Source organism: Chrysemys picta, chromosome 5 (assembly GCF_011386835.1).
Source record: "Chrysemys picta bellii isolate R12L10 chromosome 5, ASM1138683v2, whole genome shotgun sequence".
Lineage (NCBI taxonomy): Eukaryota > Metazoa > Chordata > Testudines > Emydidae > Chrysemys > Chrysemys picta.
Window position 1 is genome coordinate 26,686,521 of NC_088795.1, and position 26,624 is coordinate 26,713,144.

At 41.3% G+C, this 26,624-nt stretch overlaps 1 protein-coding gene across 10 annotated transcripts in view; it reads right to left on the minus strand.

The window, feature by feature from the left end:
• The window catches only part of ARHGAP24 (Rho GTPase activating protein 24), a 514,890-nt gene that overhangs the window by 337,510 nt on the left and 150,756 nt on the right, over positions 1-26,624 (minus strand). For 4 of the 10 annotated variants that reach the window (XM_065597530.1, XM_042856432.2, XM_042856431.2 and 1 more), the window contains exon 1: positions 2,887-3,353. The exons of 2 other annotated variants lie outside the window; for them this stretch is intronic. The gene's annotated coding sequence lies outside the window, so the exon portion shown is untranslated. Of the gene's footprint in view, positions 1-2,886; positions 3,354-26,624 lie in introns of those variants that run through there. 4 more of the 10 variants (XM_065597533.1, XM_042856433.2, XM_065597536.1 and 1 more) reach the window with 4 other exon arrangements.

Below are 26,624 nucleotides of genomic sequence, written 5' to 3' on the forward strand. Positions count from 1 at the left end.
ACTAGTATTTTGTGTTTCTTTAACCAAGGCATCAAAATACATATGAAGGAGGTATATGTTCATTTTCAGTCTCTGCTGTCTTTCTGCTATGAAGTATGATTGAAGAGATACTTTAGATTCTACAGTCATTGCAACCTTCTGCCCCTCCGAAGACTGACATGATAGTCTTATAGATTTCTTTAAATGCCCATGGGCTTCCCTATGGTAAAGCAGTATCAACCACCTGTTCTGCTTGCAGCATTGAGCATTACCCAAAGACAGAAATATCGTACAGTGAATGACAAAAACATACATAGAGAAGTGAAAAGACGAGAGAGCATTTCTTTTCCTGATGGAAAACTAATGGATCACACTTAACTGCAACGGGGTTTAGGGAAGTGGTTCTCAACCAGGGGTATGCGTACCCCTAGGGGTACACAGAAGTCTTCCAGAGGGTACATCAACTCATCTAGATATTTGCCTAGTTTTACAACAGGCTACATAAAAAGCAAAGTCAGTTCAAACTAAAATTTCATACAGACAATGACTTGTTTATACTGCTCTATATACTGAAATGTGAGTACAATATTTATATTTCAATTGATTTATTATATGGTAAATATGAGAAAATAAGCATGTTTCAGTAATAGTGTGCTGTGATTTTGTATTTTTATGTCTGATTTTGCAAGACAGCAGTTTTTTAAGTGAGGTGAAACTTGGGGTACACAAGACAAATCAGACTCCTACAAGAGGTACAGTTGTCTGGAAAGGTTAAGAGCCACTGGTTTAGGGCATTGAAATGCCAAGTTGGTACTATAGTGAAAATGCTAGACACAGTCTGAACCAGCAATGCTTTCTTATTCATGTCACAGAAAAACATACCAGATCTGGGGATAACATGTACTTCAAAAGGCCAGTAGGTCACAGTAGAAATAAATCAGGATGCTGGTAGTAAACACCAAACAGCCTAAAGTAAAAAGCAGTACAGTAATAGGATGCAAACCACTTTTGTGCCACCTGCTATGACTCATCTACACATCCAATTTTTTCCCTAGTGTATTTAAGGTAATGTATTGTATAAAACCATGGTAGATGAAAGTCCTTGAAAGCTGTGTGTGTTTTGTAGCTGTGTTTTGTTGTTGATGCTCCTACAGACATGATCTTATCGAGAGTTCACCCTGTTAGTTTTGCAGCAATTACCTCTAAGAGGTCTTATTTCCTCCTGCATTTAACTCTGTGAGCTTCATCTTCCTAGCAAAGGACAAAAAGCTAATGAAAAGTGAGCTGAGCTACAGGGCCAGTGGCACAGCAGGATTTGAACCTGCAGCCACAGAGAAGTCCAGATTTTAGAAGTAATGCCCTGCAGCATCCTCCTGAAGCCAGAAATCATCTGGTGATGTACTCTCTCTCTGTGCAAAGGGAGGGAGAAAGGAAAGCTGGTAGCTAGGACTCTTTCACTACTGTCCTTGGGCTGGCTTCTCTGGGTGGGCACCCACTTAAACCCCAACCTATCCCTGTGTAACTTTATAGGAGGAGATGAGCTGCAAGAAAAGAAAACAACTCTGAAGTGAGACAGCAGCATTCAAGGAAGAAACAAACAGGCAACTAAAGCACACGAACAAGACGCCAGCCACAAAAAAAGGGAACTTGTAAGCCCATTTTAGTTTTTGTCTCTAAACTCATTGTATCGTGCCATACAATGCCTGTTGCAACAACAAAAACAACTCCACAGCATAGCATCTGAATTTCAGGGGGAGCTAGGGATAAGGACTTCACTCAATCTCTCTCTCTCCATCTACCTCTGCTTTTAATTACGGGCACGTACATATCGCTTTTTGGAATACTTTGTACTTATCTGTACATACCACAAGTTTACAGTCAGTAAACTTAGTGAGGGCAGCATGCCTTGTTCTGTTTATGGATCAATCCCCCTCTCTCATTTCTTAATACAAGAGACCCAACATAAATCAATTCCTCCTGAAACTTGGATGAAAGTTGAGGTACAATATCTTATTAGGACAAGATACTGTACCTAATACCACAGCAAAAGAAGTTACTCTAATAATGATGTTTTGAATTCATCTATCATATCTGGGTAAATTTAGCCCCATTGAAATCACTGTGGTTACACAGTGGATTAATCTGGACCCTTTTCCTACGTATGTATGATATATTGGCATTTGTGCCTAAAAAGGATCATGCTGTTTATTTCTAGTCAATATCTAGTGATGTACCTGACAACAATTCTCAGTACACAGTAACTATCTTATACTAGAAATCCTATTTAAGATTTGTTTTAAAAAGAGAACCTAAAACTCTGCAAGCATATATCCATATTTCTGAGATACAAGAGAGAAATATTGTATACAAGTTCAAAAGAGGGGACAAAAAAATCCACAATTTCTGCAGCTCTCTTATCTTAAGCAAAAAAACCACTTGGGTGGCTTTAAAACCCACTAAAGATTTCCTAACTCTTTGGTGATTACAATCAAAGCACTTATTACAAATTCTGCCCTGTTATCTAGGAAAGTTGAACTCCAGACATTTATACCAAAGAGGAACATGCAAAGAGAACTATTACAAATCTGAAGATGAATATTAACATGGGAATTTCAGAACAAACAAAGAGCCTTTATTTTTATTTTTTTAATCTGTAGTTAGATGACAGAATATTCTATTTTTATCCCTGGAAGAAATAAAAAAGGAACATTGTGACAAAGTTTGTAATTAAAGAAACAGCAGCACAGAACAGACTCCTCGGAGCTGCCTCCCTCTCCAAGACAAGAACAAGCATTGTCACAGACAGCTGCTGCTGTGGCTTCCTGGTCTGCAGTCAGAGTTTGTCCTGTCAAAAGAATGTACCCTTCTCCACAGTTTTGTCACAAACACCACTTTAATTCCACCTACCCTGCTTCCAACTGCAGCGCTGATCCAGATCACCAGCAGCTCCAGAAAACCACTCCACCCGGGGGAACAAGGAGAAAAAAAACAAAATCAAGCACTCTACTTCCCACAAGTGGGGGAAATATTCAGACCCATAAACGTGGTAGCTTCACAAGGCAGTTTCAGAGAGGAAATACAGTGGTGCTAAACTAAGTTGTCACTGCGATGAAAAAAATTTTCCTCTTCTCTCTCTCTCTTGAATGCTCAGATATCTGCAGACTCAGTCCCTGAGGACTGCGTTACTTTAACTCAGAAGCACTGCACTACCACGCCATGTAGTTGAGAAATCCTAGCAGTCACACAAGGAGTAGTCCAGAAAGTTAGAAAAAGAGTGATTGTGTGCATGGATGTGTAAATATACAGTACAGGAGGCTGGAACAACCTAGCAAGGCCAGCCCTCAGACGCAGCCTTAGGTTTCAGATTTCATTGGCAACTGGCTGCCCTGAAACACACCAGCAGCACTACTACTGAGTCGGAGAGGATCCCTTCCTAGCCACACAGCTCACTTCTCAGATATCTCTGGAACCCTGATTGACACTGCACCATCAGCTGCGCCAAGCTTCTTAACATACTGATCATTAACTGTTTAACTACACTCACTGCTGGCTGCTGAGTGTCCTGGTCCATGAATCTCATACTGTTAATGAAAGCAACCTGCTCAACTTACCTGAATGCCTCCTGACATCGTGCTTTGCAAAGTATTACTTTTCAATTCCACATCATCTTGTATCATCACCTCTAGCATCAGGCTTGTTTATAAAATCATGTAACCTCTACATTCGTTACTGATCTTCAACAAACATTTTCAGCTCTGTTCTATTTATTTTAAGTCATTACAAAAAATCATTTTGCTTTGTTTTAATTGGAGCTATTTTCATGAAGAAGGGAGTTACAGCTTTGAGGATGACACACAGAGGGGATTACCATGTTCTATAGTTAACTCAAGCAGCCAGACACTAATAAATACATAAATAAATAAATAAAATGTCTCAGACTGCTTGCCTCACAGGAGTGCGCTTCAGCTTCTCTCACTAATATGACCTCAAGAGACCTGTGGGAGCACCTAGCACATTACAGATACAGTAAATTTTGGGTTTCCTCAAGAAAAAGAAAAATTCTACTGGGGTATGCACAGGAGATAATCACAAACTGACCCTGGGTCTGACAAGAGTCCATCTGGAGCCCAGAGAAGACTACTTAGGGCAATTTTTTTTCTGTTATTTAGATAACTAAATCCATATTTAGGGACTTAAAATGGCCAGGCCTTGCTTAGCACCTACAGTTCCCATTAAGTTTTTGGCCTTTACCTCTCTGCCTCAATTTCTCCATCTCTTTAAGAAAAGGAATAGGGAAATATTATGGTTTGCCTGCCTGAAAGAGGTGTCCTCAGAATTAACGTTGGTAGAGTGGTTTGAAGGTGAGTGCTGCACTTATTCTAAAGGCCCAATTCTACCTTGAGTTACATGGATGTAACTCATCATTTTCTATTTGAAACATATCTATGTAACTGAAGGCAGAATTGTTAAAAGAGTTATTCACCATCTGAATTACACAATAGTCTGTCTTCTAAATTCGTTGGGACACCAACTGACTCAGTGACTATTTGGGAGTGTGTCTCAGGCAGACTGCAGTGTTCTCTTTTTCCCACATTCACAAAGGGAAGTGACTTGTCATTCTTGCCTTCCATCATACCGCTCAATGCCAACACATCTCACCCCATCATACAGATCTGGTGGGGAAGTATGACTTCGGCTGGAAAATTATAACTGCTAATCAGTTATTGTAGCAGATGAAGCACAAAATTCCAGTCAGAGACTAGATCTCTTCTCCCAGATTCCTGTGTGGAGCAATATCGTTTTTGATATTGTATTGTGGTAATAAATAATCTTATACTAGGGATAAAGAACTCTAAGAAACCATTTTAAGAAACAAACAAAACTCCCCATTCAAGTCAGTGGGAAGTTCTGTTTACTGTGTAAGTTAAGAGCATATAGTTAGTTAAGTGCCACTTAACTAAGGATCTGGGTGCATTTCTGCTTACTTCAGATGAGGAATCCAGGCAAAAGATAGGAAAACTGATTTAGATTACATATAAACTTGATTCAAATATTTGTATCTAACTATTGCAGATTCAGAGGTGTTCATATAATGACTCTTCCTCCCCCAGACTATTTCTCGCATCTCCATGCTGACTAGTTCCAGTTCTAAGTGAAGAAGGCAGTATTTAAATATTATGAGAACTACAAGAACCACCCAGGAAATATTGGAACTGGAATAATTTTCACAGGATTTCCAAGCCAATTCTGCAGATCGAGAAGGTTTTGATTTAGTAAATGTTCTGAAAACAATTAAAAATATATATTACATTACTGAGCCAAAACACTGCAGCTTACAATATTGACACAGCAGTTTGGGGCAATTATTGCATATATTGCTGAATATTGTAATAGGGATTTGTATTGCTATTATTTAAATAAAGGAAGATTCAGATATGCATCTGAAGGGTGGTTAATTATCCAGACAAAACCAAATCTCAACTCTGCCTCTCACTAATCCTGGGAGAGGGACTGACATTGTATCAGACTGTGGCCAGCCCTTGCCTAGGTACACAAGAGGAGAGGGAATGTACAAAAAGCTATCCCCTTGTGCAGGAGCTCGCCAAAAACAAGGACCCCTTCAATTCCTCTGAGCCTGGGGGCTGTTCCCTGCTAGCAACCCCTGGGAAACAAGCCACTCCAAATGAAGCAAGGAGGAAGCAGAGACATGGAACTACTCTTTACCACCTCCCTTCCACGCACAGAAACTATGCCAGCAGGTTTGGCTGGCTGCTAGTGGAAGGGCATGCTGCACCCAGCGTAAAGGTGTTAGCACATTCTCCTGGCTAGCACAGAAGTTCCAGGAGGGACGGTGCCTTGTTGAGGTAGCGTCAGCATCACCTTTAGAAGATGCGACTTTGGTGCCTAACAAGCTGGAGGCGGAGACGGAGAGAAACAGAACACGTAAACATTCTAGATGGGGAGGCAAAGGATGAGATTAAACGTGGGCACAGCAGGAGACCTGTGCTTGCCTTAGGCTTGGTTAGCTGCCAAATGCAACCTCACAGGGACAGCAGCCAGAATGACATACTAAAAGAAACATTTTAAATGAGCTGGGAGACCCTCCACCATCAAGAAACTTGCCTGCTCCAATGAAGTGCTGGTGCATATGGGAGCTTTAGATTATGGATCACAACAATCAGCATTGTACAAAAACTAGAGGGGGGGCTCTTCGGTCATGTCCCCACAACGCTCTGTTTTTCATTTATTTGAATGAGAGCACCACATTAACATACAAGTTCTCTTGTTTAACTGATAGGAAACTACTGTTCTGCCGTTAAAAGTAGTACAACCCAAGACATTTCCAGTTTCTGAGAAAGGCAAGGGACACAACGTACTTCCTAAATACAGAGGCAGAAAACAAGCAAGAGAGTAAAATGGAACTTTTAGTGTCAATAATGAGTAAATATAGCTCCAATAGATACTGTGCCAGCCTCATTTATACATGTGGCACTAGAAGGAAGCAGGTTGCTGCTGCTAGTTCTCAAGGCAGGTGCTCATTTGAAAAAAAATATTTACTGTAAAACATACATATCCCATCAAATCCAGGTGCTAATATATAACAAACAATGGCAGAGAGCGTTTTTATGGTTGGGTTTCCTTCTTTATTACATTTTATATAGTGGTGGCTGTTTGCCATTGTTACTTGTTCTAACAATGCTGCCAGGCACTGTTAATCAATGTCATCTTGCAACCCTGAATTTCAGAGGATGACAAAGCAATGCCTATTTATAAACCACTTTGTGAGGTGCTTTGGAATCCTTCATTGTGGGAAATGCCTTATAAACGTACATCATAATCATCAAGCCATTTATTAGCCATAAGAAGCAGACATGAATATTAGCATTTCCACAGTCAAGGACCATTGACAAAACTGGAAGTAACGCATGATACAGGCTAAGAAAAACCCACATTGATACTGGCAAGTGCCCAAACCATTTTCCATGTCAAAATACAACACACCTACCAATCTGGGTACAAGGTCTGGGAGGAATTGAAGGATATGTGTAAGATATTAGAAAGGATCCTGAAGCCTGAGCGTTTTTTTTAAAGTTCACTAGAGATGTTCAAAACTAATTTCATATATGAAGGGGTGAAGTATTATACCCATAACACTGCAATCAGTGGAAGAGTACAGCAAGACCAAGAGGAAAAAATAATCCTGGGTAGATAATCCAAAGGGGGTCCCATGTTTGGCAACTTGAGACTTACCTCACCTTTTTCAAAAACCACAATGTGGCTTTTGGACCTGCATTTTTAGTTGATTCAGTTCACCTTTAGCCTTCATCCACCCTTAATTGAAATGAGAATTGGTTAAATTTGCTTGCACTGCAGCATGTTAAAATGAAGGTGGTATGGCACATGAGAGAGAGAGAGGATTCACAGTAAGTGAGTATCCAGCCATGACATACAGCCCAGGCACCCCTATTTATTTCAATGGGACTGTGTGGGATGAGAGTCAGGATAGATTTTGTCTGTATTTCAGACTTAGGCTGGGTCTACACTACCCGCCTGAATCGGCGGGTAGAAATCGACCTCTCGGGGATCGATCCCCGAATCGACGCTCTTACTCCACCAGCGGAGATGGGAGTAAGCGCCGTCGACGGGAAGCCGCAGAGGTCGATTTTGCCGCCATCCTCACAGCGGGGTAAGTCGGCTGCGATACGTCGAATTCAGCTACGCTATTCACGTAGCTGAATTTGCATATCTTAAATCGACCCCCCCCCCCGTAGTGTAGATGTAGCCTTATAAGATTCCTTGAAACTCTGCAGTGTCATTTGTTGCTTTATGTTTAAAGATGGGCACAAATCAGACCTAAACATTGTTGGGGAATGGAGGAGAGCTGGATTTTTAATCCTTTGATCTGGATGCAAACATTGCTGCTGATTTCAATCTGTTTAATGGGCTGAACCAAACTCGCAGATCTGAACACATCCAAGCTGTTGGAGTGTGAAATCTGCATTCAAATTTGATGGTTCGGGCCCACCACCGGGCTTAGTCCTCAGTGCAGCTCAGGGGGAGCAAAACAGCTCCCAAAAGAAATTGGGGCAATTGCAGTATCATAAATCACTCCAATCACTCTCCCTACAACCACAGGGATCCCGAGATGCCCCTTCAAAGCAGCTTTATGACCCTTTTGTGCCACTGGAACGGCATAAGAATTGGGCTGTTACTTACACACAAACACACACACACTCCTTAATATTGCATGGGACACAAGAGAATTTTTATTTTAAATTTACTGCTGAAGGTCAGAGTGGCTGTCACTAAATCTGAAAGGTGTATGCTGAGTAATTTTGACCCACAGAAACCCAGGGAGCATGGTGTAAGGATTTCATTTTGTAAAAATACAATTCTCATCTTGCTGGTGTTTTCTCATCTGACAGGAATGGTTTATGCTACTGCTGGACCATTATATACATTTTAAAAAACATTACTTTGTAGTTTATCTAGCTTATTTCTATACCTACTAACTTTCCACATCGGCTCACAACTCTCCATTCAAGATAGACCTGTTCCAGTGCCCAAGAATGCATATGTTACCCTGCAACCCGCCTGCTAGTACTGATGTACAAGGTATTGAATTCACTGTTTGCTTTGGAAAATCTTTGTTCACCACAGCCAACATCTCACACTTGCCTCGTGTATTACGTAGCCATGGAACCCACTAGATGGCATTTCCCATTTTCACTGTCATGGCAATAGATTCATTTTGTACCTAACTCTCTTCTGGCAATCTGTCTGACATACCCAGTTCCTAAGGCATTCTGTAACCTTAAAAAAGGTACAAGGGTGGATGATGCAGAGCTACAACTTGTTGAATAAATAGTCTCTTATAACAATAACTCACTAGCATCCAGCAGCAAGACGAGGATGAAGCGCAGATGAAATCCCTTTGAAAATGTTGGGGTGACATCTTGAACAGTGGCTTAATCTTTACTCTTTCCCATAGGGGCAGATGCTGGGAACACTTACAAAAGTGAATAAAGTTACTTGCATGAGCAGTCCCAAAAATCAGAGGTACAGTCGCTTAGAAACTTTTGGGGAAAAACAGGCCACTAATATAGGTGTCTAAATGTGGATTTAGAAGCTTTGTTTTCTGCATGGTCACAAAGGAAACCTGAGACACAGCACCCTTAGACCTATGCCTTAGTGACAAGACCATCCATCCTCTCCCCAAACATTATATGCTGGTTTGCTGCCTTATTAAGGAAGGGTGAAGTGGGGGCTAGTTTGTGCAACTTACTCCTCCAGAGTTTAAGTAGGTGGGTGGTGCTTAGAATCTCACATTTTGAAAATGATGAAAAATCAGGGTGCCTTGCCAATCTGGGGTAGATGAGACGATTGGGTTGGCTCAGTTGTTACTGGGAAAGTTTCTTGGCTCCTTAAACGACCTTAGAGCCCAGCTGTCTCTTTTGGGCCAAACTTCTCTCCCTCCCAGAATCCACCCCCATCTTAGCACTCTCAACAACATATTAATGTATTTCTTCCCTATTTCTAGTTTCTTTCTGGCTCCTATGTCCTGCAAGTCTTCCTGCCTCTACTCTGGATAACTGGGTTTCAGCACCCACACAATGGGGTGCACCGCCTTAAGCCCATGCCTCCCTCTCTCCCCCTGTCCAAGTTTTCTCCTTCAGAAGTGAGTCAGTGTTTTCATTAGGGCTGATCTTTAGTTCCCACTCAGAAGACTGTAGAGAGCAATAGTGGTGTTAATAAACAACATCTACATTAATTGCATAAAGAGATGGCAACTTAAGGACCGAGCAAAAACACTCAATATTATATTGGTCCCAAATTGTCACTAATAAATTGTGTTTGCGGGTAAAGTAGTTTTAAAAGTCAAACAAAAGAAGCTCTTAAGCACTACTTATTGATGTTCTGCTTATTGATGTTTTCCCACAAGGCTACTTTGCTAAATTTTACTGTCCTTGCCTATTTAGGACAAAATATCTAAAGTGCAATGCAGCAAGTTTTTTTTCTTAACAATCAGCATTCTCTATTCATAGCAATATGGGAACAATAAGGAAGAGAAAGTGACAGAGAAAAAAATATATATAACAAAAAAAAAAGAAAGCCGGGGGTGGGAAATAAATACATTGGGTGCACCTGGCAATGCACTGAGGTCAATAAAGCAAGCACACTCTACATTTCTGGAACGGCTTAGATTTATTTTAAATACTTTTGGGAAAACACTTAAGTCCTGTGATGTTTACTCTAAGATGTAGAGAAGGATCTCTTCTCAGGGTGCACCTTCAAAATGCACACTAAACAATACTCAGTTTCTTAAGAAGCAGAAGTTAGCTACCCTTGTTTTGCTTTTTCAGGACTCTACATGCTCTCATTGAGAGTAGCTTTCCTTACCATGGGTAAAATTCATCCTCATAAAGGATCAGCTCACTAAGACCATGCACCACTTATACTCTAAGTCCTAGACAGGGCTAAAGTTGGACTTGACCAGCAACCTTGTGATGGCCTTTTGCACAGAGGCGAATTTCACTACATCTGCAAAGTGTCAACCTCAATTAAACTGGAAACTGTTACTTAAATTTAAGAAATAGGCCCAAACTAAAAGCCTAGATCTGGCCACCCCCATACTTTGGAAGTGTTAGATGTCAGAATCACACCCTTTATAATGAGCTGAGTCAAAACCCCACAAGCTCAACACTCTAAGTTTGGAGAGTTTGAAATTCTGTTCTGAGCACTGTAGTTAAGCCATCTCTAGCTGCTATCAGTATTTTTGGAGTTTCCATCCTAATGGAAGTGGACATAATTTCACCATCAACAGAGCCAAATGGGGGCACTGCCAGTGTCAGATAAATCCGTTTCCATCCTGCTCTACCAGCCATTTAATCAACAAATGTAAAACTTTAAAATTATACATTCTTTATTTGTAATTGAAAATATTTAATTACAAATTAGATGAGGGTTGTAGCAAGAAAAAGAAAATCATAGTTGCTATAAACAAATAGTAAGGGGATCTCCAACCTGTGGCTATACTACAGTCTGATTAAATAATTTTAGAAGCAAAATAAGAAAGACACCATGGGGGTTAGAGAGAAATGCTAAATTAGTGTGAATAAATGAACACTTCCATTATGTATGGGGCAATGGCAGCTATGTAAATGTTAGTGGACTGTACTCAGCAGAGGATAAACTATTGAGTTGGAGGAAGGCATTAGCAACTGCTGCTTAATTATGAATTCATTCTAAAAGAGATGCTCTAGTTCAAATGTCTCATTGGGCTTAATGCAGGAATCAGTTGGTGAAATTCTATCACTTGTGTTACACAGAAGCTCAGATTAGATTTCACAATGGTCCTTTCTGGTGTTAAAAAAAATCTATGAATATTTTCCCTGGGTGAAATTCCCCTTGTGCAGAGGGCCAGTGCAAAGCCAGTTCATGAATTACCTTAAAACCCCCTCAAAATAGGGATGACGTGGATGCCAGCATTATGATGGATGTCTACATGGGGCAAATTTCATCTCCTTTGATAAGAACTAAATAATTTTTGATCTGTATCATGTCTCAATTTCAGATTGATGAGTCCAGAACTCTATTACAAAACACTATAACAAACAAGACTGAACGGGAGCCACAAAATGAAACTTACTCAGTGATGCCGTGATTGAGAAAATATCATTGCCCCCCATACTGACATAAGACATTTTCCAGTCTAAAACTGTAATAATGGATGGTGTCACCTACACACTATTAACAAAGTGGGCATAAACCAGAGGAAATTAGCTTCATAGACACAGAGATGTTGTGATAGACGATGAAAGAAGGGGAGAAACCATCAGTCTGAGGTTAAATACACACACAAAATAACTCTAAAAATAATATTTTGCCTAAGCACAGAGCAGCTGCAAGGTTTTACCCTCTCTCTCATGAGGCAGTTGCCAGAATTCTGGACTAGACACTGGTAAGACACTGCTAATCTTTGATTCCCCCTCCACCCCCGCCCAATATTGCTTTGACATTATTTTGGAATTAAGTTGTTACTGTCATAAAAACTCTGCCCTCTTTCCAGACACAAAGGCAAACCAAATTCTGACCTCTGGGGAGAGGCAGAAAAGTGTCAGACCTTGAGTATTTGGTCCGAGACTGTGTGTTCCCAAAAGGTGCTGCCAAGATACTATCTACAGTCAGGAAGGGACAAGAGGAAAGACTAGTGACTGAAAGGAAAGGAGAAAATAGACACCCTCAAGATTCAAGTATCCACAAAGACTGGAAACTTTCAGGATGGGAATTCTGGATCCTATTTGCACTGGAATATAGTTCTATTCTGGAGCCAAATGAAGCAAAATTTCAGTTTTTCTTCCCATGAATCAAAAAAAATGCAAAAATCCTTTGATTTCAAGGTTTTTAATCAGCTGGAAACATTTTACAGAGCTTTAACCGTGATGGCATGCAAAAGGCTCTACACTATTGATTCTAACAAACGAGGCAGAGAGCAAAACAATGGAGAGTTTTTCTAAAAAGTGAAACCAGCAGGAGAAAAGACAGTCACTGCTGAGAATCTTGATACTTGAAAATATATTGCTTCCCTTCAAGAAAATATAATCTATCTTGCAGTTATGTTCTGCCATGCCATTTTAATACCTCTTCATCACCCTCTCAGCAATCTCTATAGACCTCTATAGCTTGTCAAAATGAGAGCGTTACATCACTTTAAATTAAATTGGTTTGAAAATGGACTTAGTTAAAACTCAATTAAAAATCGGTGTAGCCACTCTTACTTCAGTTTAAAGTAGGATTATTTCAGTTTATCTTAAATTCACTAAGATTCAGTTTAAGCTATGCCAAAACTAGCCACCCAAACCGAAATAAGTGTCTCTACGCAAGCTTTTGCTCTGGTTTAACTGAGGCCATTTTAAAACCAATTTCAGTTAAACTAGTGCAATTTTCATGTAGACAAGGCCTCATACATCTCATATGAGCCATCCAGAGAAAATCCTTCTTTCCTTCTTTATATCTCCAAAGATCTGCCACATTGGAGTTCAGATTGTGCTGAGCACTAGAAGAGTTTTGCACCAGTTATTCACCCTGCAAGTGTGCCACTGTACTGCTGGCATAAGCCTATTCTTAAGAGCTGTGAATTAGCTGCTATCCTAAAGCAAACTATTTTAGTGCCCTACTCTCATGAACATCACTGTTTTGAGGCATCCATTGTTCTTTGGTGACCTTTGAAATACAAGTGCCTTTCAATAATTCTGTTCTAGTAAGTGAGGATCTCTAAATATTTCCAAGCCTAATAATAATTCTTGAATGTTGTTTTCATATATTTGCATGAATACGTAAAGTAAGATGTGTTTTATTAATAAGAAAGGGAAGTCAGTTTCCTTGCGAAAAGCCCAGACAATGAGATGTGATACTGGACCATGAGTGCTTATGGTGATGTTGAAGAAGACAGACGTTCTCCACATGCTCCTTGGGAAACAATTGAACTTAATTCAAATTGCAAATAGGGTACAACATTTTACCTGTAGAGTAATTAACAAATGGAGTAGATCACCAAGGGATATGGTAGATTTTTCATCAGAGTCTTTAAACTATAATTGGATCGCTTTCTAAAAATATGCTCTAGTTCAGTGACAAGTTATTGGACTTTATGCAGGATTAATTGGGTGACATTCCATGGCCTGTGCCATGCAGGGACATAGAATAGATCACAATGATCTCTTCTGGACTTAAAATCTATCACTCTAGAAGAAATGTAAAGGGTTTAACCTGCTGCATTCTATATTTATGAAGCACCCATGAAATGCTTGTATAACCCAGAGACTTTTAGACTGCAGCACTGAGGAGAAGACACCTGGTTTTCTGCATATGTGCATATGGCAGAGCAGGAGACAAAGCTAGAAATGCCAGGAAAATTCGAGACAAGGGAGTGGCAATTACTGAGCATGCTAGAGAACATTTCTTATAGTCTATACAAAATCCACTTTGTGTATAGGTGTGTGGAAGTGGAAAAAGGGAATTTGGATGCAGACATCTTCATTTTCAACAGAATAGAGCAAAGAGTCAAGCTAACTCTAACAATGCGAGACTTTATGGCAGGGCCTGGGCAAGTGGGAAGCGAGTGGGGAAACCGTAAGAGATGCTGTTTGACCTTGTGTTAGATAAAAATGGAACGCAGACTGTAGCAGGAACTATTGAGAAAAGTAAGATATCAGGAAGGAATAAACAAGATGCAGCTGTTGATCATTATTGTATGCAACAAAAGGTATAAATGCTTGCCCTAATTGTTTATCTGGCGGAGACCTGCCTAGGAAGGGGGAATCCCTATCCGTGCGCACTCTCCCCCTTGCAATTGCTTGAGAATAAACTGTCTCTGACATGTTGCAAACAACCTAAGAGTGAAGACTGCGTTTTCTTCCTCAGGTGGTTCTGGATGTCTTACATACCTCTTAGAGGCTATAGAGCTTTTAGAAATCACATTTAGCTATCAGATAACAGCTTTAAATTGGGATTTGTCTCAATTAATGCAGAGGAATAGAGGCAGAGCTCAATGAGATGAAAGTCTTTAAATACCTTATCTGACTTAGCTGGGCTTATAGGGAAAGCAGTGTTGCCAACGCTCACAATTTTATTGTGAGCCTTGTAATATTTTGTATTTTCCTTAAAGCCTAGCTCCTGGAGTCCTGTGATAATGCCAATTTATTTTTCATTTTAAAACTGTCTAGCCCTCCTGGTTGGAGAAAAGCCTGAAGAAAAGTGAATCCAAAGGTTAAAAAACTCAAAAGCTAATAAAAAGAAACCATTTTTTTTTAATTATTCTCATGATTTTTAAGCCACTCTCTCTATTTTTGGCGGGTTGACTCATGATTTTTGAAGAGTCACTTTAATACAGTGACTCTGTATTAAATAGTTGTATATATACAGCAGGTGAATATTTAGAGTAATCCGAACAAAACAACAAACTTTTGTTTATTTCAATAATGGTCTTAAAACTTAGGGTCTTCAAACTTGCAGCAAATAAGAGTTGAACACACACATGGAGGCGGAGATGCATGACTTAATACAGTGATAATATTTGTGCCACCACATATTTTAAATGACATTATTATCTAATTTTTACTGGTGTAAATCAGGAGTTATTCCACTAAGGTCACATGAGTTTCAACCGATTAAGTGGAAGGGGATTCTGAACTTGAGAGCTCAAGATATCCCACCATCAAGCTGGTGAGGTGCTCCAATTGCATGAAAGTGAACTGATGTTCTAATGCATTAATAGCATTGTTCTAATGCATTGATGTGAGCTGCAAGTTACATCAGCTCTTAATATGATGGACAGAAAAATAAAGAACATTCACCTAGTAAAGCAGCAATAAATTGAAAAGAAAAGAAAAAAGCATCTTGTAGCAATTCCATCTACAGGAATAAATGCTTCAGAGTTGATGAATTTTTAATACAGCAATGCTGACAGATAAGGAATTCAAAAGAACTCCAAATAATGAAGTTAAAAGTATCATCGGATCTGTATTTCAGAATTCCCAGGGCTTTTATCCAGCTGCCTGAAGATTCTGTCCAGAGGGCAGTCATTCAACTATATGTCAGAGTTCATCTCTCAGTAACTGGAAAAGATGAAAAGACCAAAAAGAAAACTACCTTTATGTGGAGATATTGTGTATACACATATGCTGTTCCAATGCCTTCTGAAAAGCTTAATGTTTTATAGCATGCTGCCTTTACTCAAGGTGCAGTTGTTGTACCAGGCAAAATGTTTGGGCTCCATCAAGACACCCCAGGTCTGTATCTACCATTGTAATGAAATGGAGATGTCAATCTGCATCACAGATGTCAATCTGCATCACAGGTACATATGCCAGCCATTGAAAAATGGTACTTTATTACAAATAGATACATAGAAAAAAATCAGTACCTGAAATATTGCTTTCACAAGTAAGTTATCGTATTGTTAGAGTAATCAGATGAGAATATTCAGGTAGCCATTACCAGCCTCTATCCTGAAATCCCAGATGGAAGATTAAAAGGAGGAATTTGACAGAACATGACAACAATCTTATGTGCATTTTTGACACACTAGTGTCCACAATCTCTTCCCTAGATTACCAACATACGACGAAAAAAAGTGAAGAGGAAAAGGAAAAAAAAGTGGAAAGACAAGTCTGTCCACATCATTAATGAACAATCAAAAGTTGAAAGGAACATCTCAGTGTATGTGCTATGCCTTATTCACAGAAGGCTTGGATTAATCAGACAGCAAGCCCAGTCACAAAGTTAGGTTTGTGTGTACTATGTGAATGAGATTTTGTTTTAAGGTCCTTGTATAGGGTAGTGGGAAGAAATCTATTCTGGCATGGTTGTCTAGCAACCCTACAATAATATGAGAGTAGACAGGTGTCACTGAAAGCAACCAGTTGGATAAGGAAACCAATTTCAGTTTCATATTACCAAGACATTATAATGAATGATTAATACAAGTAATTTTCAAATATTACTAATAGCTTGACTATGTTGTTCATATTACTATGATATTACTACCACTATGGTTATTATACAGTACCTTGCAGTATGTGCCTAAAACCTCAGAAGCCAAATGAGACATACTGGGGCACAATCCAGACTAATAAGTAGCTGTGTGACTTGTAACCTGGAGTGCCCTTTAAAATTCCTTGCTGCTGTAGCCTCCAATATGGATTGCTCACAAACAGCCTCCAGCATGTAAGTCACTCCTAGCTATGTCTGTGAGTGCACCAGCCAGTCAAACATTGGCTCTTACTAGTCTTGGTTATGCAGCAAGGTAACCCCAACACCCCACCAGTCCTAGATGTTCCCCCAGAAAGGTACTGTCCCTCTCCTGGACAGTACAAATATATTAAGTTTCTTATTCCTTTAAGGGAATAACATACCAATTTATTACTTTAAATAGAGACCCCAGATACTCCAACGTAAACACACTCGATTAGATAAAACAGTAAAACAAGTTCATTAATTACAAAGAAATAGATTTTAAGTGAGTACAAGTAATGAGGCATAAAAGTCAGAAATGGTTACAAGAAAAATAAAGATAAAATGTTTACTAATATCTGCTTAAGAAACTAACTTAGTTGCAAAGCAAACTTTCTCCCGACATGCTCCAGCAGATTACTGGCCAAACTCTTCAGGTTAAGAACCCTCTCCTCCCCCAGTCCAAGAGCTGTTTTCCTTCTTTTTATAGTCCTGTTCTCCCTTTGAGAAGTATTTCCAGCCAGAAACAAGGCGACAGGCAGTCTGGTGAAGAAAGGGAACCCTATGCTATTTCTTTGCTAAAAGATGTTGATTTTTGACCCTACCCGCTTCCTTGCCAAAGAATGGCCACTTAGCAGGTAGTGCTATTGACACCTGGCTGAGACATCAGCTTGCCCTCTGTCTCTGAGGACCTGGTTTAGCCACCCCCCAGACTTATCTGGGAAACATACTTCAATCATGATTCCATGTTATGTTCATAATTTTGCATATAATGTTGCTATGTGTATTTTGCCATGATATTACTAAACAGCAAGTTATGAGTTTTTAAATGATACCTCATAAGACATATTGTAGGGACATTATTACAACAGTGCGTAGGGTGTGACCACAGGGGTATGTTCTGTCATACCATATACAGCTACTGTTTTCATAGGAGATCTGTTGGGGGCGAGTCTTTAAATAATACCTATTTGCTGTTTTAATAATTTTTGTTTTCAGTAGCATTTCCTACCTGCTAGGTGCTGTATATAGTGTCTATGAAGGCACAGTTTCTGCTTACACTATATGGGGCCCATCTCTGAAGCTGTATGCACTACCACCAATTCCCTGCACATATATGGATTTCTATTCTCTTTAACAGGGCGTTGGTGTGTTCACAGATCACACTAGTAAATCCGATTGCATGACTGGGGCTTGAAAACTGTTACTATGAAATAAGAAGTATTTCTAGAGAGCCCACCATTATAGTACCTAAGCATCAAGGCCTATGGCCCTACTAATAGCTGGTCTTATAGCTACCTTATGAGCTGATAAATCATATCATGCCAAGTTATATGCTGATTCAACAAATGTTTTATTACTTGCTATGTCCCTGAATCATAGGAAAATAATTTATCCTGTCAATATTCCTGATCCCTCAATATATGAAAAGTTTGATCTCTACTGATAAACATATCCATGATGAACAAATATTTTCCATATTCTTACTATCCACATAGGCTACCCATCCAATTTTTGTCAATACTGTGAATACGTTAGGTCTTCTGGCACTGAACAGGTTTTCATTAAGTTGCAGTGGAATAGTTTTGACGCAGGTGGTGGGAACTCACTCACTTTCATATGCCCAATTCAGCTAACTGTACTCAGTCCAGCTAATCCACAAGGGGCACTCCAGTCCCCAATACCTAATTCAGCTAGCTAAGGTATAACTCTGGGAATCTGCATGAAAGGAAAAACCAAGGAATCCTGATGCTCCACTCCTAAGGACCTTGGAATGATAATGAAGCTGCTCCAACCCCACTACTCCAGCTTCAAGTTACCAGTGGAGTGACAGATCCACCAGCCCTACCCTCATCCTGCCTCATGTCCACAACCACTGTGCTGATGCATCCATCTGAGCAAGGAGCATAGGTAGTCCTGGGCTGTATCACATGCTGGGAGTTCAGGCCTCCTACACAGACTCTGGAAATCTTGTCCCTTCCTGCAAAATGGAACCACTATAGCTCCTCTGCTGGCAGCTTCTTTCACACTCATGGATGATGCTGGATTTCAGAATAAGGACTTAATCTGCTCCCATCAAAAACAGTAAGTTTTGCCAGCAACTTCTGTAGGATCACACCCTGGCCCCTCGAGCCAGATCCTTCAGTCATTACTCAGGCACAACTCCTACTGATTCCTCAGTTACACCTCTTTGGGTAAACCTGCGTGACTGACAAAAATCTCCTGCCTTAATTTTTAAAAGAGTGGAATGAAACAAGGCCTAAATATCAGTGGACAAGAACGCAGATGATTGTCACTCTGCTACGGGAGTTTTCTGTTTGGTCACCCATAGAATATGAACACATTTCTGGTGTAACCTGCCCACAGCCCTGCTACAGGATTTCTCTCTGCAAGAATTTCCCCAACCTTTTCCTCGCCTTCATTATAAGTTTGATGAGTCCTATTCAAATGGACTGATATTCATTCAGACCAGAAGAAATTCCATTTCTATTTCAGCGTTTTCCTAATCTTTTCATTTGGGATGGATCTGTAGTATTTCTGACTGCTGTGTTTGCTCTTGCAATGTAACGATTGCCTCTTTGCTTTTTTCCCCTGGAACCACCTAATGAATATGTTCCCCCACCCCAAGCATGAGCTTTAGTCTCAGAGTATATAGCTGCCATTGGGCTCAATCCTGGAGCCCTCAGAACTCTCAGAATTTTCAATGAGTGGTGCAGTACATTTACTTCCAACCAAACAGGCTCTGTTTACTGACAGAAAAACTTGTCTTTAAAAAGCAAGTCATCTTCTTCACCCTGTCCTGTTAGTCAGGGTCGGCGGCTCTTGCTCTTTTTCTCCACATGCTCCTAGTGAGTGCATCTTCCACGCTGACACCACCCTTCTTCATGAACTGCAACCTCTCCAACCACCTTTTTCTGGGTCTTCCTTGGGATTTTTGTCCCATTACTAGGAGATCTGGTCAAGACCACAAGCACCTTTGTAGAAAGGGGGGGAGGTGACATGTAACTGTGGCAGGGGGGCACAATTGAAAGGTTCTGGAGGGGGCATGTGACCACCCCACACATTGCCTCTGACTCACCTCAGCGGGCGGTCTGCAAAGCAGGCAGCAGCGCCAGGACTCCAGCAGCAAGACAGGAGAAGCAGCCCCATGTGAGATGGGGAGGTGGAGGAGCTCAGCTGGGAGCCAACCGCCCTGCTACTTCCTCCCTCCCTGCACTGCATGGATGTGCAGCTGCCAGGGGGAGCGCTGCCTCCTCGCTGCTGGGCATCCCAGCCAGAGGTGGTCCAAAAAAATCAGGGTGGTGGGGAGGAACATGCCCCCACAGTCATCACCGCTGTTTCCTGTGCCTCTTCTCCCCTTACACCTGCACTCCCCTCCTGTGCCCCCTTCTCCCTTAACACTGCACTCCCTTGTGGCCCTACATTCCCCACCCCACACCCTTGGGGCAGCTGGTCTATCTCCAGTGGCTACATGTAGCTCGCTGGGAACCAGCCACACAGCCCATCCTCCTTCTGCCCTTCCCACAAGCCCCAGTCCAGCACCTGCAGCACTGTGATCATCTTCCCCACCATGAAATGCAGCCCCTGCCAACACCACTGCACACCTGCCTGAGGCGTACAGTTTGGGGGAGAAATGTCCTCTTTTTCATGTTAAAAAATGGGGGAGAGGGGTGCATGGTCCACCAGTTCCAGCGCCAGTGGATCTTGTACTCTCAGACCAACATATCTTGCCTCTTGTCACCTCAGATGATGCAACCATCTCAGATGACATTCCCTCGGCTTTTCAGTGATGGGGGCTACCTGCATCATGGCTCGTACTGTTTCACTGCATACCCAATCAGCCCTCGTCTTCCACCTGGGCATTCTCATTGCATAGCCTATCAGCTCCTAGCATACACCCACATATTCTCATTTTGGCGGTGTGAACTAGTAGTTCTCTTCCTCATTGGCCAGGATTCTACCCCATACATCATGGCTGGCCTAATCATGGTCTTACACATTTGGCTCTTTAGTTTACTTTTAAAACACCATCTAATATGGCTAACTGATTACCTACACATTTAGGACCCAATCCCACTGTAGTCAGCTACATACTTGAATAATGACCAAGGACCAAATGCTGGCCAGCCTCTAGGCAGACGCTCAGCAAGAGGGAGCACAAGAAACACCAACTCCCATCCTTGCAACCCTGCTCACTAAAATCCAACAAGACAGCATGGTCCCTGCTCTTTTCGAAAGTTCCTTCAGGCAGGGAGGGAGCAGTAGGCCACGGCTCCACCCCTGCTTCGTACTGGCCAATGGAGCTGTCTGAGTACAGAGGTAGGAGTTTACTCTACACACTGAAAAGATATTGCCACAGTGTGTCCTGGCTGGGAACCTCTAGAAGGAATTTTGTCTGCTTCTCTGCACCCTTACTCCATCACACCCAGTGGTGCATATAGGAGAATGTAGCCCATAATAGCTAAGAGATTACTTCTGTACCTCTAAGGAGTACTTTGCTATACCTAGGCAGTTCCCAATGTATCCACAGATCCTAACACCTTGTACAGTTCCTCAAAACATCAGAACACACCGATACAATGCAACCTCTGCTCAGTGGATCAGACATTCAAACGAAGCCACCTAATTGGATGTCTAATCATTGAAATAGATGCTGCTGCATTTATCTCCACATGCCTCATTTAGTTTTATGACTACCTTTCAGAAATGAATGTGTTTGATGACCTGTGTGTGCAGAACAGTTTTTCCTTCCAGAACTTTGATGAAGATATGTTGATAGCAAACAACTTGCTTCTCCTTTCTCTCTGCATGCAGCAGCAGAAATAAAAAAAGGGTCACTTCTTCCTATCTTGAGATAATTAGTGCCATTAATTCATAAAGAAAAAATGCATCTCTTGCTTGGTTATGTAGTGTGCTATTGTCAAGTCATCAAGTCAAATGGGGAGGAGGAAAAGATACATTATGCAGTACAATCAAGGATGGATTGAATCTAAATCCACATCCCTGCAGAAGGGTAAGACCTTGTGCCAGAACTTCAGGCACAAGTAGAGCAGGGATTGTATGCCCAATACTTGCCCTATAAATCGATGAGCAGAGAGGGATATAGGCACATCTGCACTTCCCTACATACTGGCCAGGAACCAGGTGAGGGAGGACCATGCCGCACTCTGTAAAGGGGAGTAAGAAAATCCCCCCACCCAATTAAAAAAGGGAAGCAGGTGAAGAACTGTGCCTCAGAGATGCATCTATCTGGCTTCTCAGCCCTGAAGACTTTTCCAATAACCTCTAAAACCAGTACAAGGCTGTGAGAAGTTATCCCACCCTCTGAACCTGTCAAGCACTGGTGCAGATCTCATAGATTCATAGATTCATAGACTTTAAGGTCAGAAGGGACCATTATGATCATCTGGTCTGACCCCCTGCACGCTGCAGGCCATAAAACCATCCCCGCCCCTTCCCTGGACTCTGCTGCTGAAGTCCCCAATCCTGTTATTAGTGACCTCAATCGGCAGAGACCCTCCTGCTAGAGATCCCTGCCCCATGCTGCGGAGGAAGGCGAAAAACCTCCAGAGGCTCAGCCAATCTGCCCTGGAGGAAAATTCCTTCCCGACCCCAAATATGGCGATCAGTAAGACCCCGAGCATATAGGCAAGAGTCTCCATCCTGACCCCTTTTAGCCATTATGCTATTTACCTACCATTGCTTGGTTTTCCTTGACAACTATGTTTTACCATTAAACCATTCCCTCCATAAACTTATCTAACTTAATCTTAAAGCCAGACAAGTCCCTCGCCCCCACCGTTTCCCTCGGAAGGCCGTTCCAATATTTCACCCCTCTAACGGTCAGAAACCTTCGTCTAATTTCAAGCCTGAACTTCCCCACGGCCAGTTTATATCCATTCGTTCTCGTATCCACGTTAGTACTAAGCTGGAATAATTCATCTCCCTCCCTTGTATTAATCCCTCTAATATATTTAAAGATAGCAATCATATCCCCCCTCAGCCTTCGCTTTGTCAGACTAAACAACCCAAGCTCCTCTAGTCTCCTTTCATACGACAGGTTTTCCATTCCTCTGATCATCCTAGTGGCCCTTCTCTGCACCCGTTCCAGTTTGAGTTCATCTTTTTTAAACATTGGAGACCAGAACTGCACACAGTACTCCAAATGAGGTCTCACCAGCGCCTTGTACAACGGAAGCAGGACCTCCTTATCCCTACTAGATATACCTCGCCTAATGCATCCCAAGACAGCATTGGCTTTTTTCACCGCCACGTCACACTGTCGACTCATAGTCATCCTGCGGTCTACAAGGACCCCTAGGTCCTTCTCCTCTTCCGTTACTTCTAACCAATGCGTCCCCATCTTGTAACTAAAATTGTTATTGGTCATCCCCAAATGCATCACCTTACACTTTTCACTATTAAATTTCATCCTATTTCTGACACTCCAATTCACAAGTTCATTCAAGTCTCCCTGCAGGATATCCCTATCCTCTTCCGAATTTACAACGCCTCCCACCTTCGTATCATCCGCAAACTTTACCAGCCTACTCCTGCAATCGGTTCCGAGGTCAGTTATAAATAGATTAAATAAAATGGGTCCCAAAACCGAACCTTGGGGAACTCCACTGGTAACCTCCCTCCAACCTGACAGTTCACCCTTCAATACGACCCGCTGCATTCTCCCCATTAACCAATTCCTTATCCATCTCTGGATTTTCAAATCGATCCCCATGTTTTTCAGTTTAAGCAATAATTCCTCATGGGGTACAGTATCAAACGCTTTACTGAAATCCAGGTATATTAGGTCCACCGCATTTCCCTTATCTAATAAATCCGTTACTTTCTCAAAGAAGGAGATCAGATTCGTTTGGCACAATCTGCCCTTCGTAAAACCATGTTGTAAATTATCGCAATTGCCACTACCCTCCAGGTCCTCAACTAGTTTCTCCTTCAAAATTTTCTCTAACAGCTTGCACACTACAGATGTTAAACTAACAGGCCTGTAGTTACCCGGATCACTTTTTTTCCCTTTTTTGAAAATAGGAACCACATTAGCTATTCTCCAGTCTAACGGGACCACCCCCGAGTTTACAGATTCATTAAATATTATCGCTAACGGGCCTGCTATTTCCCGCGCCAATTCCTTCAATATTCTCGGATGAAGATCGTCCGGTCCTCCCGACTTAGCCCCATTAAGGCGTTCAAGTTTTGTTTCTACCTCGGATACGGTAATCCCCCATCCCGAACGCCCCTCTGTAATGGTGCTAGTATCCCTAATCCCTTCATTGGCCTCATTAAACACCGACGCAAAATATTCATTGAGATATTGCGCCATGCCTAGATTGTCTTTAATCTCCTCTCCGGCAATAGTCCTCAGCGGTCCCACTTCTTCTTTCTTTGCTTTCTTCCTGTTTATGTGGCTGTAAAACCTCTTACTATTGCTTTTAATTCCCCTCGCTAGGTCCAACTCTACACGGCCTTTGGCCTTTCTCACTCTATCTCTACATTCTCTGACTTCACTTTGGTACATTTCCTTACTGATCCCTCCCCTCTTCCACTCTTTGTACGCTTTCTGTTTTTTCCTAATCGCCCCTTTGAGTCGGTCGCTCATCCAGCTCGGTCTGAATATCTGAGCTGTAGCTGGTCATCTTACTTACAATTTCCTAGTATAGCCTTGCAGACTACGGAGCATCTATTTTGACAGATTTAGGGCTAAATTCTGCCTTGACTTACACTCTGAGCAAGCCCATTGAGTTCAACAGGGCCCAGTGATGTGTAAATCAGATCAAGACATGGGCAATAATGATCCAAGTAAATTTATACTTAATCTTTAAGAAATGGAAATATGAATTCAGTTGCAGTCAAGAAATACTCAGTGAACCAGTAAAATATTTGACCATGAAAGTTCTGTGCTGCTAAGTAAAAATTACTTGGGCTTAGACTGTCCCCCCCAATCTGTCTGACTAGCCAGTTGCAAATCAGTCCGTTGTAAGATTTAAAGGTAGACTCTTGTAATAATTTATACAGTCTAATAAAAATAATTGCAATGTAATATTTTCATAATAAGTCTTTAAAAAGATGAATAAGTAATAATTCTTCCCCAAATTTATTACTTGCAATTAATTGGTGGGAAATGCACACAAAGTAGAAATTTGAAGATTTCTAGAATCCGTCCATTAACAATCAATTTCCAAGTAATTTCAATGCAACCAAATGCAAGGTCACACATCCAGGAACCACAATGTGTGGGGGACTGTCTCCTGGAAAGCAGAGACTTTAAAACGGACTTTGTGGTCATGGCGAATAACCAACTGAACATGAGCTCCCAGTGCAATGCTGCAGCTAAAACAGCTGACACGACCCTTGGATTTATCGACAGAGAAATATCTAGTAGGAATAGGGAGCACATTCAACCCAAAAACGGGCTGCAAGAGGAAGGGGATTGGCCTGGGCAGCCACAGGATGCACTGATTCATATTATCTCCACCGGATGGTGGAGTATTAAGAAGCATTGAGAAGAACTTAAAGCTTCACTCCCCTCCCCTGAGTTTAACTCCTGAAGGAGACATTGGATATCACTATCTTCCCTCCTCCAGATATTAGTCTCCCTGCATTCTGAAGGACCTGCCCTTTTGTTTTAAAAGAAACTCTTGGCCAGAGAACCACACCTCATGTGGAGAGTCCACCAACATTCTCTTTCCAAGGAAGCTAGAGTATAAAGCAAGTGACTTTGATGTCAGTGTTGACCTCAAACAGATGGTCATTAAATGGCTGATTAAAATTCACATGCAGTCCCCTCTTTATAACAATATCTACGTAAGACAGCCATTAAAAAAAGACTGCAGTAGTAACAAAGTCTATTAGGCTGATCTCATTAAACAGACATTATCATTAATAGAGAGCGTTGTACTGTATATGCATCCAAATTAGGTCAGCAAAGAGCACACTGCAATACTTTGTGCGCGCGCACACACACACACACATGCACTCACACACAATGAGCTCATTACCAGGTCCATACTCCAACACATACAATTAAATAAATTTGGGTCACACGCTGGGTGGTGAGACTAGAACACAAGTCCTGGCTTTTTGAAGCAAACATTTTGCTATCAGGCTGAAGAAGCAATCATTTTGCTGTAACTGGCAGATACTGTACTCCAGGCAATGTAATACTTAACTTCCAGGGATTTTTCACATTTCTTCCTAGTCTCTCTTACCCCACTCAAATTTGACCAAACCAGACAAACTACAGAAGCAAAAATCAAGGAGGCTGCATGAAAGAAAATGAAACAATCTGTGAACTCAGATCACACAGCATTCCAACACCAATTGCACAGTCAGAATCCAAATTCCTTTCAGGCAAGATTGCCAAGAATATATATAGTTCCCAGTCAGAATCTGGCTGTCAAACAGAGAACTGGGCTTTACAGAAACCTGAGCCTTCCTGCTAGCCAAGCCAGTGGGGATCAGGTGCATACAAGAGGGGATGTGATGCTGATGTAATTGGTTTTTAAAGCACTCCTCGCTGGCCTATCAATAAAATTATAATGGCATGCAGCTTTGGAATAGCCTATCTTGCCTCCCCAGACAGACATAAGGTGCTGCAGTGTTAACATCACAATAGAACCAAGGGGGACAATGAGAACAAAAATGCATCCCAGAATCATAGTGGTTGAAAATACAGAATTATGTAAAAAGATTCAGATCCTCCTGTAAGTGAAATCTTTTTGCTAATTTAGGTTCCAATAAAAGAAAATCCATTGGAAGGGAAAACTTAATTGTGGCATTTGCTAACTTCTGAATGCCAATTTTGTGACCTTCATATTCTCTTAATTTTTGCACGTACACAGTAAAATTATGTATGCATGCCTCAGAAAAGAGATAGAGATAAAGGATGAAAAGCA